The sequence below is a fragment of the Chiloscyllium plagiosum genome, unplaced genomic scaffold (assembly GCF_037043375.1).
Source record: "Chiloscyllium plagiosum isolate Xiang-an unplaced genomic scaffold, Cpla_swu_hap1 HiC_scaffold_18, whole genome shotgun sequence".
NCBI classification, from domain to species: Eukaryota; Metazoa; Chordata; class Chondrichthyes; order Orectolobiformes; family Hemiscylliidae; genus Chiloscyllium; species Chiloscyllium plagiosum.
In genome coordinates this window covers 26751577-26772086 of record NW_028270156.1, presented here as the reverse complement: position 1 = coordinate 26772086, position 20510 = coordinate 26751577, and the positions used below count along the sequence as shown (strand labels likewise).

General features: G+C 42.3%; 1 protein-coding gene and 1 pseudogene across 9 annotated transcripts in view; both read right to left on the bottom strand.

Annotated features, from left to right (window-relative positions):
• The window catches only part of immp1l (inner mitochondrial membrane peptidase subunit 1), a 161193-nt gene that overhangs the window by 78361 nt on the left and 62322 nt on the right, over positions 1-20510 (bottom strand). For 3 of the 9 annotated variants that reach the window (XM_043705548.2, XM_087996362.1, XM_087996363.1), the window contains 2 exons: positions 1386-1557; positions 939-1125 (listed from right to left, as the gene is read on the bottom strand). The exons of 1 other annotated variant lie outside the window; for it this stretch is intronic. The gene's annotated coding sequence lies outside the window, so the exon portion shown is untranslated. Of the gene's footprint in view, positions 1-86; positions 480-938; positions 1126-1276; positions 1325-1385; positions 1558-20510 lie in introns of those variants that run through there. 5 more of the 9 variants (XM_043705552.2, XM_043705550.2, XM_087996365.1 and 2 more) reach the window with 5 other exon arrangements.
• Positions 4870-20510, bottom strand: part of LOC148146867 (uncharacterized) — a 49265-nt pseudogene continuing 33624 nt past the window's right edge.

Genomic DNA, 20510 nt, shown 5'->3' with positions numbered 1-20510 from the left:
GAAAGAAAGAATACAGTAAAGTCAAATCACAGTAAACATGCTGTACAAAAATCAGATATTAGTTTATTTTTGACACGGTGGCTCACTGGCTATCACTGCTGCCTCAGCGCCAGGGACCTGGGTTCAATTCCAGCCTCGGGCGACTCTGTGTGTGGAGTTTGCACATTCTATCAGCGTCTGCATCGGTTTCCTCTGGGTGCTTCGGTTTCCTCCAACAGTCCAAAGATGAGTAGGTTAGATTAATTGGCCATGCTAAATTTTCCACAGTGTTCAGGGATGTGTAGGTTAGCTGCATTAATCGGGGAATGGGTCTGGGTGGGATACTCTTCAGAGGGTCGGTGTGGTTTTGTTGGGCTGAATGGCCTGTTTCCACACTGTAGGCACTCTATGATCGTCACCAATATTACTGAAATGATTGTCTACTGTAAGAGAATCTTAAATAAAATGAAGGCAATATGGCCGAGTAAATGTTAATGACTATAGGGCATAAACTGAGATAGAAAAGATAAATTACTATGTTTAGTAGAAATATGGAAAGTTGCAGTAGTCTGACTTGCAAAAACTGTGGTCCTATATTTGCAAAGGCAAAATTTGAAGCATGTGAATGCTTAACATATTCCTCCAAAAGTCATCTATTATGTTAGCAGGGAATTTAATCCATATAGCACAATTCTTTATTTAACCAATTTATATTATGATGACTTTCCTGGAATGCTTCAAACATTTGTATGCTACTATACCATGGAACAATTTCTGCAGCAGGTACAAGCTGTGGTAAATATATTCTAGTCACATCACCAATGTTGCTCAACAGCATTAGATTCTGATCTAGATTAAATTTAGATTTTGACTGGACAGCCACTGAGTCCATTAATCTGAGACATTAGTATGTTGGAAACCAGTTAACTAAAATGACATTTAAAAACTTGCTCGCTTACCAAAGAGGACTGTTCTATCCTCCAAAAGGGAAATCGGCAAAAGCCAGCACACCCAGAAGAAGTCCAAACTGCAACCTTAACACACCAAAGTTGAAAGTGGGACTTCTGCCCCTCAACTGAAGTCCTGCCCTGAGGAGCTGCCAGCAGCTTCGGGAGTGTGGATAGCAACAGAGTTCAGCTGTATACGCTATGGGGATTACAAAAAGAGATAACAAAGATGACGATTGTTGCTGCAGAAAGTTCAGTCCTAGTGCATTAATTTGGGGAGAGCAGAGAGAATTTCTAGAATTGCTTGGAAGATGGTTGCTTCACTACAATGCTTCACTTGCAGAACTCACATGATTCTGGTAAGCCAAGAAACAGAATAGGACTTCCATCCATGCATCCTACATTGCACGTAAAAAGCAAAAAATGAAATTTATGTACATTATTAACATTGTGAATTACCCAAGCTCTTGCCTATTCATCCAGATACTAACTCTTTTCTGTGGAGTATCATTCCAATGTCACTTGTGTCATTATGTATCTGTTGCTCCTCTTTTGCTGTTGGAGAGCTGTGGACTTCTGACTCTGATGGTTGATCTCTGATCTGTGACTCTACATCTTCCTGATTGGCTGCCTGCAATGAAGGAACAGCTTCTCCAGTTATGCATACATGGTTATGAAGATATATCTTGTCACTCATTTCCACAGTGACAACAATTCCTATACAGGTCCGAAGTTCACTTTTGAGCTGAGCTGAAAATGTGTTGCTGGAAAAGTGCAGCAGATCAGGCAGCATCCATGGAGCAGGAGAATCGACATTTCGGCCATGAGCCCTTCTTCAGGAATGAGGAAGGTGTGCCAAGCAGGCTAAGATAAAAAGGTAGGGAGGAGGGACTTGGAGGAGGGGCGTTGGAAATGCGATAGGTGGAAGGAGGCAAAGGTGAGGGTGATAGGCCAGAGTGGGGGTGGGCGCAGAGAGGTCAGGAAGAAGATTGCAGGTTAGGAAGGTGGTGCTAAGTTCGAGGGTTGGGACTGAGACAAGGTGGGGGGAGGGGAAATGAGTTGAAACTTTATTGCTGGAACAGCACAGCAGGTCAGGCAGCATCTAGGGAACAGAAGATTCGACGTTTCGGGCACATGCCCTTCTTCAGGAGGGGAAATGAGGAAACTGGAGAAATCTGAGTTCATCCCTTGTGGTTGGAGGGTTCCGAGGCGGAAGAGGAGGCGTTCTTCCTCCAGCCGTCGTGTTGCTATGGTCTCTCCGCCCCAACCCCCAACTCCGGCCTATCACCCTCACCTTTGCCTCCTTCCACCCATCGCATTTCCAACGCCCCTCCCCCAAGTCCCTCCTCCCTACCTTTTATCTTAGCCTGCTTGGCACACCTTCTTCATTCCTGAAGAAGGGCTCATGCCCGAAACGTCGATTGTCCTGCTCCTTGGATGCTACCTGACCTGCTGCACTTTTCCAGCAACACATTTTCAGCTCTGATCTCTAGCATCTGCAGTCCTCACTTTCTCCTACCACATTTGAGCTGACTCTTGTTGACTGCTTTTTGAAAATCTGTATCCTGACTGACACTCCAGTGCTGAACTCTGGCAATGATGTGGCAACTTTGGCAAAATGAAAATTAGCTTTCAACACGGACATCTACTACAAACCTACCGACTCCCACAGCTACCTGGACTACACCTCCTCCCATCCTGCCCCCTGTAAAAACGCCATCCCATTCTCCCAATTCCTTCGTCTCCGCCGCATCTGCTCCCAGGAGGACCAGTTCAAAATACGTACAACACAGATGGCCTCCTTCTTCAAGGACCGCAATTTCCCCCCCGACGTGGTCGACGGTGCCCTCCACCGCATCTCCTCCACTTCCCGCTCCTCCGCCCTTGAGCCCCGCCCCTCCAACCGCCACCAGGACAGAACCCCACTGGTCCTCACCTACCACCCCACCAATCTCCATGTACAGCGCATCATCCGCCGTCACTTCCGCCACCTCCAAACAGACCCCAGCACCAAGGATATATTTCCCTCCCCTCCCCTATCAGCTTTCCGTAGAGACCACTCCCTCCGCGACTCCCTTGTCAGATCCACACCCCCCACCGACCCAACCACCACTCCCGGCACCTTCCCTTGCAACCGCAGGAGGTGCAACACTTGCGCCCACACCTCCCCCCTCACTTCTCTCCAAGGCCCCAAGGGAAACTTCCATATCCGCCACAGATTCACCTGCACCTCCACCCACATCATCTACTGCATCCGCTGCAGCCGGTGTGGCCTCCTCTATATTGGGGAGACAGGCCGCCTACTTGCGGAGCGATTCAGGGAGCACCTCTGGGCCACCCGGACGAACCAACCCAACCAACCTGTGGCACAGCATTTCAACTCCCCCTCCCACTCCACCGAGGATATGCAGGTCATTGGACTCATCCACCGCCAAACCACAACAACCCGACGGTCGGAGGAGGAGCGTCTTATCTTCCGACTGGGAACCCTCCAACCGCAGGGGATGAACTTGGACTTCACCAGTTTCTTCATCCCCCCTCCCCCCACCTTGTCTCAGCCGGATCCTTCCAGCCCGGCACCGCCTTCCTGACCTGCAGTCTTCTTCTTGACCTCTCCGCCTCCACCCTACTCCGACCTATCACCCTCACCTTGACCTCTTTCCACCTATCACATTTCCAACTCCCCTCCTCCAAGTCCCTCCTCCCTACCTTTTATCTTCTCCTGCTGAACACTCTCTGCTCATTCCTGAAGAAGGGCCTGTGCCCGAAACGTCGAATCTCCTGTTCCCTGGATGCTGCCTGACCTGCTGTGCTGTTCCAGCAATAAAGTTTCAAGATTTCTTTATGACCCATTTGGCATGTTTCACTGCCACCTTACTCTGAGTGTTAGTTCCATTTGACTGGGGCAAGATCTTTATGGAGTGGTTGAGTTCTTCATTTACAAACTAAGGACCATTGTCGCTCATCACAATGTTGGGAATGCCATAATGAAGTGTACTGGAATGACTGAAGTGAGTTTTTAAGCATTCTACAATCTCACTGGTAGCTGTTGAAGTCCACTGATCTCACAGCTTATGCTGAAAGACTCCGAAAAGCCTGTCCACCAGCTATAAGCCACAAGTCTGGAGTGTGATGGAATACTCCCCACTTCACTGGATGAGTGCAATTCCACCAACACTCAAGAAACTCAACACTATCCAGGGCAAAGTACCTACTTGATTATTTGTGGATGCAGTGCCATTCACTCCCTCCACCACCAAACTTGGTAGCAGCAGTTTGTACTATCTACAAAATGCACTGTGGATATTCACTAAAGATTGTTAGGACAGCACTTTCCAAACCCATGACCACTTCCATCTAGAAAGACAAGGGCAGTTGATACATGGGAACACCACCAAGTGCAAGCTTTTAGGTTACTCACCAGTCTGACTTGGAATATATCACTCTTCTTTCTGTGTCACTGGGTAAACATCCTGGAATTCTTTTCCTAATGGCACTGTGGGTCTACCTACAGCACATGGACTGCAGAAGTTCAAAGAGCAGCTCACCACTACCTTCTCAAGGCCATGCAGATTCCAGCTCAACCAGCAATACACATGTTCCACAAGTGAATAAGAAATCAGTTTGTTCCAGAGTGAAGACATATATTTCCAGCGTCATCCATAGTCTTTCTAGCATATCATGTATAACTTGAAGCTGTCTAGCACTGAGCTTGGTACTCTTTATGCCCACTACACTGGCAGATATGGTTCTTAATCTCTTTACTCTGATTTAACCTTGCCTTCTCAGACACAACTCAGTTCTTTAGTTGCTTGCATGCATGTGCCTTAGCATCCCTTCTCTCAACCCTTTAGGGTTGATTACTCTACTTCCTTTGTTCAAAATGCCAACTTGGCCTGTCCATTTATCACTAAGTTTTGGTGAACACAGAGATGATTTCTGGCTATCCTTCCATGACTATATTTTGCAGCACTTGGAGAGATTCATCTTGTTGGTTAATTTCCTTGATGTGAGCAAGATCTTTGGCTATCAGATTCAAAGTCTTGGCTGGGTAGACGATTTCTACAGAATATAAAGTTGCTGTTTCACTTCCAATCCAGAAGATTTCACATTCTGTTATCGTCTTCTTCCTTTAGAAGGATTGCAGTTCTCAACGGCATGTCAGCAATACACATCTGGGTCTTTTGCTTGCATGGCACATTTAGAAAGTATCTTTCTAAACTGAGCAACATTCTATGCAGGTGCTTTGGACCTGCAATTTGAAGAAAATACTTTGAAGTGGCTTGTGGTCAGACTGACCTATTAGTTTGTCTCTTCCAAACAGTAACCGATAAAATATTCATAAACAAAGACAACAGCCATGCACGTTTTTTTAATCTGAGTGTAGTGTTATTAAGTTTGCGTTCATGCCCTGGATGTAGATGCTAATATTTCTGCAGAGTCTTTTATTTTAGTGAAGTCTGAGTTGTACTAAGCTTTTGCAAGGGTTTTCCATCACAAAACTGAGGATTTTGTCTCATATCTTACCAAACAAATTGGACCAATTACCTTCCACAGTCCTATCGCACTACTCATGTCCAATTCCAGCCCCATTTTAGCTTCTGCCTTTTCCAGTACAAATCGCCACTTAGCTGATGTTCCAGAATTCATTGGCATACCTTGAGTCCACCCCATCTTTGAAAGCCTGTTGTGCACTCAGGCAAGCACTGTCCTGCACAGCTCCTGACATTTGCATCTGACAAAATATGCCGAGGGAAATCAGTGCCTCGCTGTACAAGCAGGGACCGGAGGTCCTGATGAATGAAGGTTGCACAAGCAGGGCATTGTCTTCCCCCAGGACTAGCAGTGGAGGCCACAACACAAGACTATTCCAGCCTGATCTGAGGCTGCTACCTGGTTTAAAGCAGTCTCAGCTGACTACAGAAAGACACAACACTCTAGAAAGCCTGTTAAGACCTTCTCCACTCCACTCCTGTTCTCAAGATTATCCACTTGGTCGCACAAACTATGGACCTGCGTCTCCACGGCTTGGATCCTATCCTTGGAGGAACTGGCATCAGCTTCCACCTCATCTGTACTCAACCTCATCCATCCTTTTTTCCAGGTCTCCAAGCTGCTGTTCATGCTCCTGCAGCATGATAGAGATCGGGGCCAGCTTCTCCTCCATCTGCTTCCCCAAAATCTCGTGAGATTTCACGAGCTCGTTCACCAGGGCCTGATAGGTAATCGAGTCCGAGGATCTTGCAGGCTGGACCACAGGCCCGGCCTCGAACGCTCCTCCTGCATTCTTCAGCATCTCTGGATGGCAAGAAAAGCAGGTAAGTTAACTTTTCACATTTTCCTGGGACTCCACGACCTTTCTAGAACCCCAGGATATTGCAATGGTCCAGGATGGGCAGATTAAAAGCTCGTCCTGTTGTGCTGCAGTGTGAAGCTCTGCAACGCGATCCTCTTAGGTTGCTGTTATCTTGGATTACACCCCCCCCCCACCACCAAAGTGGTCTTTTAAATGTTGTAATTGTACATACCTCCACCACTTCCTCTGACAGCTCATTCCATATATGCACCACAACTTGCATGAAAAAGTTATTGCTCAGGTCCTTCTAAAATCCTTCCACTGTCACCTTAAACCTATGTCCTTTAGTTTTGGATTACCCCACCCTGGGAAAACAACCTTGGCTCGTCACATATCCATGCCCTTCATGATATTATAAACCTCAATAAGGTCAACTGTCAGCCTCCGGCACTCCAGGAAAAACTGCCCCAACCTATTCAGTCTCTCCCTATAACGCAAACCCTCCATTCCTAGCAACATCCTTATAAATTTTTCTGCACCTTCTCAAGTTTAACAACATTCTTCTACAGGACAACCAGAATTTACGCAATTTTCCAAAAGTGGCCTCACCAATGTCCTTATATAGCCACAACATGACCTCCAAACTCCTACACTCAATGTTGTGACCAATGAAAGCATATATGCCAAATGCCTTCTTCATTACTGTCTACTTAAAACTCCACTTTCATAGAACTACGTACCTGCACCCCTATCTCTCTATTAGGCAACATTATACAGGGCCCTACCACTATAAGTCCTGCCCAGGTGTGTCTTACCAAAATGCAACACTTCACATTTATATAAATTAAACTCCATCTACCACTCCTCAGCACAATGGGCCCATCCGATCAAGGTCCAATTGTACTCTGAGATAATCTGCTTCATTGTCCACTGCACCACCTGTTTTGGTATCATCTGCAAACTCAATAACCATACCTCCGATATGCTCATCTTAAAACATTTCTATAAATGACAAGCAACAGTGGACCCAACACTGATCCTTATGACACTCGACTGGTCACAGGCCTCCAGTCTGAAAAACAATCTTCCCCTATTACCCTCTATCTCCTGCCTTCAAGCCAATTTTGGGTTCAATTGGCTAACTCCCCCGGTGCCATGTGATCTAACCTTTCTAACCAGTCTACCTTGCAGAACCTTGTTGAACACTTTGCTGAAGTCCATATAGACAACGTCCACCATTCTATCTTCATCAATCTTCATTGCCACATCTTCAAAAAACTTAATCAAGTTAGTGAGACATGATTTCCCACACACAAAACCATGCTGACTATCCCTAATCAGTCCTTGCCTTTCCAAATACGTATAAATCCTGTCCCTCAGAATCATGCCAATAACTTATCCACCACTGACATAAGGCTCACCAGTCTGTAGTTCCTTGGCTTTTCCTTACAGCCTTTCTTATATAATGGTACCACATTAACCAATCTCCAGTCTTCCAGCACCTCACCCATGGCTATCAATTATACAAATATCTCAGCCAGGGGCACAGCAATCTCTTCCCTAGCTTCACACAAAGTTCTAGGATACACCTGATCAGGTCCCAGGGATTTATTGACCTTTGTGCATATTAAGACACCCAGACCTCCTCTTTTGAACAAGACATCACTACTTCTTTTCCTAAGTTCCATAGCTTCCATGTCCTTCTCCACAGAAAATAACGACACAAGAGGTTTGTTTAGTATCTCACCCACCTCGTGTGCTTCCACGTACAGACAGCCATATTGATCTTTAAGGGTCTCTATCCACTCCCTGGGTACTCTTTTGCCCTTAGTTAATGGACAGAATCTCTTTGGATTCTCCTAAACCTATTTACTAAAGATATCTCATGTCCCCTTTTTGCCCTCCCGATTTCCCCCTTGAATGTACATGACTGCCCTTATATTAGAATAAAAGAATAAAGGAAATTACAGCATAGGAACAGGCCCTTTGGCCCTCCAAGCCTGTGCCTATCCGGATCTCTTATCTAAACCTGTCGCCTATTTTTCAAGAATCCTGTATCCCTCTGCTCCCTGCCCCGCCTCTTCCACCTCCGCTGCCAATGCATTCCGGGCACCCAACACCTTATGTATAAAGAACTTTCCGCGCATATTTCCCTTAAACTTTTTCCCTCTCACCTTGAACTCGTGACCCCTAGTAATTGGGTCCTCTCGGAAAACGCTTCTTGCTCTCCACCCTGTTTTTACCTCATGATTTTGTAGACCTCAATGAGGTCCACCCTCAACCTCCTAATCCACCCAACCTCTCTTCATAGCTAGCGCCCTCCATACCAGGTGACATCCTGGTGAACCTCCTCTGCACCCACATCCTTCTGGCAATGTGGTAACCAGAACTGTAGTTCCTAAATGTGGCCAAACCAAAGTCCTATATAACTGTAACATGACCTGCCAACTCTTGTACTCAATACCCCGTCCTATGAAGGAAAGCATGTCATATGCCTACTTGACCACTCTATTGACCTGTATTACCTTCCGGTTACAATGGACCTGAACACCCAGATCTCTCTGTACATCAATTTCCCCAGTGCTTTTTCATTTACCATATAGTTCGCTTTAGAATTGGATCTTCCAAAATGCATCACCTCGCATTTACCCAGATTGAACTTCATCTGCCATTTCTCCGCCCAACTCTCCAATCTATTTGTATTCTGCTGCATCCTCTGACAGTCCCCTTCACTATCTGGTACTCCACCAATCTTAGTATCATCTGCAAACATGTTAATTAGATGACCTATACCTTCCTCCAAATCATTTATGTATATCACAAACAACAGTGGTACCAGCCCAGATCCCTGTGGAACACCACTGATCACAGTTCTTCATTTTGACAAACTCCCTTCCATAACTACTCTCTGTCTCCTGTTGCCTAGCCAGTTCTCTATCCATCTAGCTAGTATACCCTGGACCCCAGGCAACTTCAGTTTCTTCATCAGCCTATTGGGGAACCTTATTAAACGTCTTACTGAGGCCCATGTTTCTGACACCTACAGCCCTTCCCTCATCAATCATCTTTGTCACTTCCTCAAAGAATTCTATTAAGTTGGTAGATACGACCTTCGCTGCACAAAACCCATGCTGCCTATCACTCATAAATCCATTTTCTTCCAAATGTAAATACATCCCATCCCTCAGTATCTTCTCCAGCATCTCCCTACCACTGACATCAGGCTCACCAGCTCTAATTACCTGGATTATCCCTGCTACTCTTCTTAAACAAGGGGACAATATTAGCAGTTCTTCATCCTGGATGTAGATTTGTTTGCTAAGCTGGAAGGTTCATTTTTAGACATTTCGTCACCATACTAGATAACATCTTCATTGAGCTCCTGGATGAAGCACTGGTGGTGTAGCCCACTTTCTATTTGTTTGGGTTTCCTTGGGTTGGTGATGTAGTTTCCTGTGGTGACGTCATTTCCTATGGTGATGTCATTTCCGGTTCTTTTTCTCTGGGGGTGGTAAATGGGATTAAAATCAACGTGTTTGTTCATAGAATTCTGGTTGGAATGCCATGCTTCTAGGAATTCTCATGCATGTCTCTTTTTGGCATGTCCTGGGATGGATATGTTGTCCCAGTCGAAGTGGTGCCTTCCTCATCCGTATGCAAGGCTACTAGTCAGAGTGGGTCATGGTTTCTAGACGTATTTTGTCTGCTTGTTTGTGTTTGTTGTTGAGAAATCTGAGGACTGTTTTCATTGGGTACCCGTTCTTTTTGAATAAACTGTATGGGTGATTTTCCTCTGCTCTTCATAGTTCAACTGTGCTGTAGTGTGTGGTGGCTCATTAAAATAATGTTCTAACATAGCTTTATTTGTGGATGTTGGGGTGATAGCTTCTGCAGTTCAATATTTGGTCTGTATGTGTTGTTTCCCTGTGGATTCTGGTTTGAAGTTCCCCACTGGATGTTCGTGCTACTGTGATATCTAGGAATGGCAGTTTGTTGTTGCTTTCCTCCTCTTTAGTAAATTTTATGCCAGTAAGGGTTTATCGATGGGCTTGAAGGTTTCCTCTAATATGTTTTGTTTGGTGATGACAAAGGTGTCATCTATGCAGCGGACCCAAAGTTTGGGTTGGATGGTTGGCAGAGCTGTTTGTTAGAGTCTCTGCATTACTGCCTCTGCTAAGAACCCTGATATCGGAGATCCCATGGGTGTTCCATTAGTTTGTCTGTAGGTTTTGTTGTTGAAGGTGAAGTGGGTGGTCAGGCATAGATCCACTAGCTTGACTATATTGTCCTTGCTGGTGAGGTTGGTGGTGTTTGGTGTATGTATCTATGGTTCTTCTAATAGTGTAGTCAGTGTTTCCTGGGCCAGGTTGATGTTGATGGATGTGAACAGGGCTGTTACGTCAAAGGAGACTATTATTTCATTCTCTTCTATCTTGGTGTCTTTGATGGTCTTCAGGAATTCTTGGGTGGAGGGGATGGAGTGGCTTGAGTCTTCTCCTGAGCGTTTTAGTCTTTGATGTAGCTCCTTGGATAATCTATAAGTTGGTGTACCAGGTATGGGTCTGAGGAGGGCTCCTGGTTTGTGAATTTTGGATTATCCATAGAAGTGTGTTGTGTTGGATCCATCTGGTTTCATTTTTTGGAAGTCGGTCTTATTTATTTCTCCAGATTTCTGAAGTTTTTTGAGTAGATTCAGTTCTCTAGTTATGGGGTCGAGTCTATCGCCGCTTGTTGGTAAGTGTGGTATCAGCAAGTAGTGCGTTCACTTTCTCAATGTAGTTTCTTTGATTTAAAATGAGTCATGCATTCTTGGTCTGCAGGTAGGATAACAATGTTACCTTTTTTTAGTCTTTCTAATGCTTTTCTTTCTTGTGTATTGAGTGCGCATCCTTCCTTTTTCCTGCTTAATGTTGGTGTGACTGTCTGTCTGATGGTTTGCTGGGTTTCTTCTGTGAGTTGGTTGTCTTTCAGTGTTGTTTATAATGCGAAGAAACCTTTCTTGTCTGCATCCTGGAAGTTGTAATTTATTCCTCTTACTAAGATGGCTTTTTCAGTGCCTGTTAAGGGTCGGTCACATCAGATTTTTATCCATGCTTCTGTGTTGTCAGGTTGTTATTTTGTGTAACTTTGTCTAGTTTTTTTTCTGCATGTCTAGTTTTTTTCATTTTCTGTGTTTGTCACTGTCTAATGTCTATGGCTTGTTGTGCTGTGTCTGTCTATTCATGGTCTGTTGCATTAGCGAGTAAAGATTTTTAGTGCAAAATTTCCCGGTTATATTTACAGAGTATGTTGTGGGCATCATTAATCACTTCTCTACGCATTCTGTGGCTGTTTTATTCTGCTATTCTTTTGGCTAGTGGGGTGTTAAAGGGAGGTGTGTACTTAAAACATTTAAGTAATACCTGTTTCCTTAGGCATTCGTGCAGGAAGTACAGCTGTTTGCGGGTGGTGCTCTGTTGGATGGCATTGGTTTTCCATTTTCGGGCCAGTTTTAATGTATTGTGCCCATAGATGTTAATGAGTTTTGAGAAGATTTGTAGCTCAGGTTGAGGTTCTGGATATAGGTTTGCTCGCTGAGCTGGAACGTTCAGTTTCAGAGGTTTTGTCACCATACTCGGTAACAACTTCAGTGAGCCTCCAGATGAAGCACTGGTGGTGTTTTGCCAGCCCTCCAGGACCTCACCTGTATTCAAGGATGCTGCAAAGATATCTGTTAAGGCCCCAGCTATTTCCTCTCTTGCTTCCCTAAGTAACCTGGGATAAATCCCATCCAAACCTGGGGACTTGTCCACCTTAATGCCTTTTAGAATACCCAACATTTCCTCCCTCCTTATGCCGACATGACCTAGAATAATCAAACATCTGTCCCTAACCTCAACATCCATCATGCCCCTCTCCTCGGTGAGTACTGAAGCAAAGTACTCATTAAGAATCTCACCCATTTTCTCTGACTTCACACTTTCCATCTTTGTCCTTGAGTGGGCCAATCCTTTCTCTCGTTACCCTCTTGCTCCTTATATACGAATAAAAGGCGTTGGAATTTTCTTTAACCCTGTTTACTAAAGATATTTCATGACCCCTTTTAGCCCTCTTAATTCCTCGTTTCAGTTTGCTCTTACTTTCCCAATATTCTTCCAAAGCTTCATCTGTTTTCAGTCGCCTAGACCTTATGTATGCTTCATTTTTCCTCTTAGCTAATCTCACAATTTCACCTGTTACCAATAGTTCTCTAATCTTGCCATTTCTATCCCTCATTTTCACAGGGACATGTCTGTCCTACACTCTAATCAACTTCTCTTTAAAACCTCCCACATATCAAATGTGGATTTCTAACAGCTACTCCCAAACCACATTCTCCACCTCTTGCCAAATTTTGCTATAGTTGGACTTCCCTCAATTAGGAAGTCCTTCCTTTAGGACCACTCTCGTCTTTGTCCATGAGTATTCTAAAACTTACAGAACTGTAATCACTTTTCCAAAGTAATCCCCCACTGAAACATCAACCACCTGGCCAGATACTAGGTCCAGTTTGGCCCCTTCCTGAGTTGCACTATTTTTTTTAGATTAGATTAGATTAGATTAGATTACTTACAGTGTGGAAACAGGCCCTTCGGCCCAACAAGTCCACACCGACCTGCCGAAGCGCAACCCACCCATACCCCTACATTTACCCCTCTACCTAACACCAGGGACAATTTAGCATGGCCAATTCACCTGACCTGCACATCTTTGTGACGGTGGGAGGAAACCGGAGCACCCGGAGGAAACCCACGCAGACACGGGGAGAACGTGCAAACTCCACGCAGTCAGTCGCCCGAGGCAGGAATTGAACCTGGGTCTCTGGCTCTGTGAGGCAGCAGTGCTAATCACTGTGCCACCGTGCCGCCCATAATTTACATACTGCTCTGGAAAACCTTCCTGAGTGCCCCTTACAAATTCTGCTCCATCTAAACCTCGAACACCAAGTGATTCCCAGTCAATGTTGGGAAAATTAAAATCTCCCATCACCACTACCCTGCTGTACCTACATTTCTCCATAATCTGATTATTTGTTCCCCTATTTCACGCTCACTGTTGGGAGGCCTGTAGTATAGCTCCAACATTGTTACCGCACCCTTCCTAATTCTGAGCTCTGCCCATATTGCCTCACTGCTCGAGTCCTCCATAGTGCCCTCCTTCAGCAAAGCTGTAATATTTTCTCTGATGAGTAATGCAATTCCTTTACCCCATTCACCTCCCTCTCTATCCCACCTGAAGCATCTACATCCTGCGATATTTAGTTGCCAATCTTGCCCTTCCCTCAACCAAGTCCCAGGTACCAATTCCAAGCCCTAAATTCATCTGCCTTACCTACTGTACTTCTCGCATTAAAACAAATGCACCTCAGACCACCTTTCCCTTTGCGTTCATCATCTACTCCTTGCCTACTCTTCCCCTTAGTTACACTGACTTCATTATCTAGTTCCTTACAGGCTTTAGTTACTACCTCCTTACTGTCCACTAACCTCCTCATTTGGTTCTCATCCCCCTGCCACATTAGTTTAAACCCTCCCCAACAGTGTTAGCAAAAGCATCCCCGAGGACATGGTCCCAGCCCTGCCCAGGTGTAGACCATCTGATTTGTAATAGTCCCACTTCCCTCAGAACCAATCCCAATGTCCCAAAAATCTGAACCCCTCCCTCCTGCACCATCTCTCAAGCCACTCATTCATCCTGCCTATTCTTTCATTTCCACTCTGACGAGCACGTGGCACTGGTAGCAAACCTGAGATTACGATCTCTGAGATCCTACTTTTTAACTTGGCTCCTAACTCCCTAAATTCTGCTTGTAGGACCTCATTCCATTTATTACCTATATAATTGGTGCCATATGCACCACGACAACTGCTGTTCACCCTCCCCCTTCAGAATATCCTGCAGATGATCTGAGAAATCCCAGTGCAGCTGGGAGGCAATATACCATTCGGGAATTTCATTTTCAACCACAAAACCACCTATCTACTCCCTTTACAATTAAATCCCCTATGGCTATAGCACTTCTACTCTTTTTCCCGCCTTTCTGTACAGTAGAGCCTTCCACGGTGCCATGAACCTGGCTACTGCCGCCTTTCCCTGGTGAGCCATTTCCCCAACAGTATTCAAACCGGTATACCTGTTTTGGAGGGAGATGACCGCAGGGGACACCTGCACTGCCTTCTTGCTCTTTCTCTGTCTTTTGGTCAATCATTCCCTTCCTCCCTCAGCAATCCTAAGCTGCAGTGTGACCAATTCACTAAATGTGTATCCACGACGTCCTCAGCATCGCGGATGCTCCAAAGTGAGTCCATCTGTGGCTTCAGAGCCATCATGCAGTCTAACAAGAGTGGACACACTTCCTGCACATGAAGAAGTCAGGGACATCTTAATCACTCAATCCCTGCTGTCTATACTTGACATATGCCTCCTTCTTCTTCTTAACTGGAGCCTCAATTTCTCTAGTCATCCAGCATTCCCTACACCTACCAGCCTTGCCCTTCATAATGTCTTTGAACTCTTGTTATCTCATTCTTAAAGGCCTCCCACTTCCCAACCATTGCTTTACCTGCGAATAGCTTCCCCCAGTCAATTTTTGAAAGTTCCTGTCTAATATAATCAAAATCGGCCTTATTCCAATTTAGAATTTTAACTTTTTGATCAGTTCTGTCCTTTTCCAGAACTATTTGAAAGCTAACAGAACTATGATCGCTTGTCCCAAAGTGCTCCCCCACTGACACTTCAGTCACTTGCTCATGTGAAAGGTATATTAAACTCCACTCAATCTGATTATGTCACATACGCCTGGCTTGGTATTCAGGTAGTCTTGAAAGATTGGAAGAGAAATGTCATCATTGACTCCTGATTGTGTTGGATAATTATTCAAACTAGTCAATAGTTTGAATTACTATCATGCAATTTTCTGCCTGTTTTTCTCTAAGGCAAGTGCCTCATTTAATTTAGACTCACTTTTGGTCTATCCCCTACCATCAATAATTAGACAGACCATTAGATTTTATATAGAAAGGAGGATCAGGGGTTCTTATGGCACCGCAGTATTGTACCTACTTCAGGGTTAGGAGTTCTAGGTTCAAGTCTCACCTGCCCTAAATGTGTGTCATAACATGTCTGAACAGACTGATTTTAAAAATATATATATTTGGTGACCATATAGCCTAATTAATAAGGCATCTAACTTCTGTACGGATGATGATGTTATCAAAAGGTTTGAGTCTTATTGTGACCACTTTGAAACTTCTTGTGGTCCAGAGGTAGTGTCCTTACCTTTGAGCCAGGGTTCAAGCCCCAGTTATTCTCGAAGTTGTAATAACATTTCTGAACATGTTGTTTAGAGAAGATCTAGAAAGGAGAATTAGTGGAAGCAATACACATTAACTACCAAGAACCCAATATGAAATCTATAATCCACAGTCTCAAAATAAAGGGTTAGCTATTTAAGACTGAGATTAGGAGAAATTACTTCTCTCAAAAGGGTTTTGAACATTTCAAATGGTCTATTGTAAACTGAATTTTTTGGATAATAAGGGAATGAAGAAACATCGAGGCAGCATGTAACGTTGTAGCCAAGATAGAGAATAAGAAATGATTTTGACAAATGGAAAAGGTGGCTTGAGAGAGGGAGCAGTCTGCTTTTGCTTTTATTGCTAATGGAAATACAGAGAAACTGATTCAGTGGCAACACAATACAAATTTAAAAGAAGGTTACGTTCAGTAGATAATTTTAATGAATAGAACAAAGTTTCACTCAAAGAGATCTATATTTAAAAACTTGATAAACAATAGCACTTCGGAAGAGGACAGGCAATTTTTCGTGCTTATGTTATATCTTCTCAGTGTTATGAAGATGTGAGTGTACTGTATCTTTAAGAAAGTTCTGCTAGCCTTTAACTATCTGATAGCATGAAATGTTCTCAAAAAGATACAATGTAGCATATGGCCCAGCAGTTAGTGTAGCTGGTTGCCTGGAGACAAAAACAGATTCGAATTAGGTCAATCAGTTTAAATTATACCTTCCCAAAAAAAAGAAATTCCAATCAAGTTTGAATTTAGTATATTGACAATCTTAAAAACCAATGACACAATCTGATGCTTTGTGGGTATAAGACCAGGGAATATTGAACAGTTGGGAGGAGAACTGCCATGCCACCAACATGTGGAGACTGCCCGAAAAATTGCTCTCTTAAAGGTACCTTTATCGATCAGTAATCTGTGAAACAGAAATCCCTAAGAAGAAGAAGAAGACCGAGGAAGATATGAAGAGAAAATTTAATATCTGGCTGGTTTTGAAAACTTGAATTTTTTTTTGGGGGGGTGGGGAAGTTTATCGGACTAGCATTGTAAGAAAGAGAAGGTAAAAGATAGGTTAGAGGAAGGAGTTATAAATAGTTGCTAGTTAATTATTTGCTGTTATACTTTAAGAAATAAGGCTGTTAATTTTTATTTTAAATTGTTCTTGGTCTCTTGAATTTGCATAGATTACTGCATGGGCTAAATCTTTTCTGTGTTGGTGGTGTAAGTTACCCGTCGGTTTACCCTGTGTCGTAACATCATTCACAAAGCAATTTCTATTTGCCTACAAAATTTGTACGTTTGATGATGAATATTAAAAATTTGACAGAATAAATACTTGTAATAAAGAAACAGATGATATACAAAAATATTTCATCTACTGTTCATGATTTGCTTCACAGTTATCTTTACAATTCAAGAAAACCCATTTGAGAACACATTAGTAATTAAAAATAAAAATGCTTCAAAACTAATGCCTACGGTTATAAATAAAGTTCAGTATTTATTGAAACCATCTCTGTTTACATTTGTTATTGAGTGCAAAATAGAAGAAATCACTTTGAGTTCCCAACTGAGAGTAAAGAGGTGGGAAAAGATTATTTCCCAGGGCCTGGCAGTGATATTGCCAGGTGGTTCCCAACATTGAAGGTGTTTATCAATAATCGCATTACATTTGTACTAAATCTTACAGGCATCAGAAATGTCACCAAAGCTGCTTTCATCTCATTCCTTCAAAATGACTTGCAAGTCACTTCACCTGAAAGAAGTAAAATCCACATGCAGCTGCTGCTTTAGCAACCAGTGGATGCAGTAAGAATGGCAAATGTGATCCAATTTCACTGTGCCGGTGGCCTCTATTCCCTGTCCAATAATACATCTGTTAGAAAATCCTGCAGCTACAAATCAACTTTAATCCTACCAGAGACCTCATGTTGGTCTCGCCTTCCAAACATTGCATCAGGTTCTGGCTGATTCTGCTACTGATTTTTGAGAGTGTCTGGGGATGCTCTCAAATCCCAGCTCTACTGGAAAGAATAAGCCAAGGATCACAAAGCATGACCCAAAATACCCTGATATGACTATATTGTGACCCAAGGGCATTCATTCTAGGTGAAGATTAGAACTTTGCATAATAAGATTACATGGCAAGTGAACAATATCAAGGAACTATCCATATGCACTTGCCTTGTTTTGTGTGGCCAGGCTTTACTCTGTACTAATAAAGCATTTTCTTTTCTCTTAGAAACGACCAGGATTCACATAAATTAGTTGATCATTTCAAGCTTTAATGTATCACCCGTTATATCTCTTTGACTGACAGCTCTTTTGCAAAGCAGGGCATTGTTCTCGTTTATTTTTTCACTATATAATTCCAACTTCAATTTAAATGCGTACTGATTTGCTAGAAATTTACACCTGGACTGACCTTACAGGGGATTACAAATGACAGTTTTCACAATACTACAGAGAAATCAATGAACTCTCCAATTAGCAGAACATCTGTGTTTCATTTCTAAATTGCAAATATTCGTTAAAATGATTCTTACATTTAACTTAAAATAGAGACGTTTTTAAAGAACAAATTAGTTCCTAATCTGAATTCACTAAAAGTAATACATTTCTTCAATGAGAATGTTTTAAGTAACTTTGACAAACATTAACTACACCATGAAATAAGATGTTTATCAAATGTAAATTTGAAATCAAATATTTGAATGTTTTCATTATAAATATAAGATTAAAGTATTTTTCTTTAAAACAATTCATTGTTTCTTTGCATTGCAGTTTTGATTCAGATTTTGATTGTATTATTCAACAACTTCCATCATAAAAAGTATAGAAATTAGATCTCTCCATTAAGTCAATGCATTTTTCCTCAGAGAAGTGAATTTTTTTTCCAATTTCAAGCAACAAGGTTAACTATTTTTCTCTCATTTTCGGTCTTCTGCTTTTGCGAGCATTATCTCATGATCAGGAGGATAAAAGTCATGCTAGATCACCTATTGGTGTAGTACTTTTACTTGCAGTATGCTCCCTAAAAAGTAAGTTTCAATTGAGACACTGAAGTCCGAAAACACCTAGCAGAAGAGAAATCTACAACTTTTAGTACAGTGCCTTTCTTCTCCCAAAAAGTTTAAAGTAAATATATATCATCTATGTTAATATTAGTAATGCACATAAATCTATAGATTCAAACACAAAAATACACTTTTGCATGTTTCAGTGGATTGATTGATTCACTTCAGTTTGGGTTATGTTGATTTACTATTTTCTGTTAACAGTAAGTTTTTTTTCAAACATTAAATGATTATATTTACCATTTGTCAGCTTTGAGTCTTCACTTTTAACGCTGGCATTAATACTTTCATGCTTAGCCAAAAAGTGCACAAACAGAAGCTATGCATGACAGCTTACAAAATTGGATAAATAAGCCTCCAAATGTCTCAATCCAAGACATTATGTAATAGAATTGTATTCCTGTTACTGATCAGTTATGACAGGGAAGCTACTGTTTTCTTTCCTCCTTATTTAACAAAAAACACCTCTCATCTCATACTCATAAACGGGAACAGCAATATCAATCCACATTTAATCCCTAGACTTTAAAACTCATGAATAAAAATTAATCATTTCACTTGAGCATCCAAAATATGCTGAGCCTATTAGTCAAGAACAAAAGCATATGCACAAAAGAGTTTTAATAAATTTCAAAGCCTGTCAGAACAGCGTTCTCATTTAAATTATAAATTGCAAAATATGCAATGAAGGATCTGGACTGCAGCGCCACTAAGCAGATTACACAAAACCCTGCGTTCAGTATGATAATGTGCTCATAGTCTCCCAGATGGGAGTCTAAAATAAAAAGGCTATCACTGTAGCAAGGGAAAACTCCTTGTGATCTCTAGTCTCTACACTGCAGATGACAGCCAAATAGTATGTTGATTATTCTGTTTGTGTTGCTTAGCTCAGCTAATACAGGATAAAAATGATGTGATCCACTGTGTATTCAATAGGTTCGGCTGTGTTATTACTCTTAATGTAATTAAGCCTCCGATTTCAACTTTATGATACACCATACTACAATGCTAAGAGAATTTTGGAAAGCAGAGGTAGCATTTAAGCCTGGCAGTGACGAAGGACAAATTTGAGAGTGTTTAAATCTAATGAAAGAGAGTGTACAATGTTTATCCCAGCAGTAATTGCCAATAAGTAGAGTTTAAGATGCAGTGAAACAAGGTTGATCATCACAATTAAAGCACAGCACTAAAAAAAAACTACATTGCTCATAAGAGGTAAAGTTAATCAATATCTAAATTCTAAATTGTTTTCACCACATCATTTAGCATCAAATCTTTGTTGGCTTTTGATGAATACTGAGAACTATTCTACCATCTTTGCAGCTTTTGAAGAAGCTGCTAAGCGATATTCACAGACCAGACATAAAGCTTCCAATAACAAACTGCTTTTTATAGCATGGTAAAACTTAAGTAATGATACCACTATCGTTAATTCACTTGTATGAGCATTGTCACACATGAAGGACATACAATATCAAAGCCTCAGCACCCACACCGACAGCTGCTGTTGGCTGAAAGACAGAATAAAGACTGCATATAAAGTGGAAACAATATACATTATAAAAAACCCACACTAGGGGCTGTCTTTAAAACTGTAATTACGTTTTAGAATTCAGTAGATGATTATAAAGTAATTGAGCTTCACTCTTGGCATTTAAGATTTCATCTGAACTCAATTATATTACTGCTTGTTACCATTCTCAGCTAACCATGAACCCACATATGTTACTGTATTAAATACAGTGGGAGATGCACGCAGATTCAAATAACTTAATGCAAAAGACTCCTCTATAGCTATATTGATGCAGCTCTGCATATTGCAGAATGGCAATTTGCATGGTGGTAATAATCTTCTGGATAAACATTTCTCCTCACCATCATGAGCTT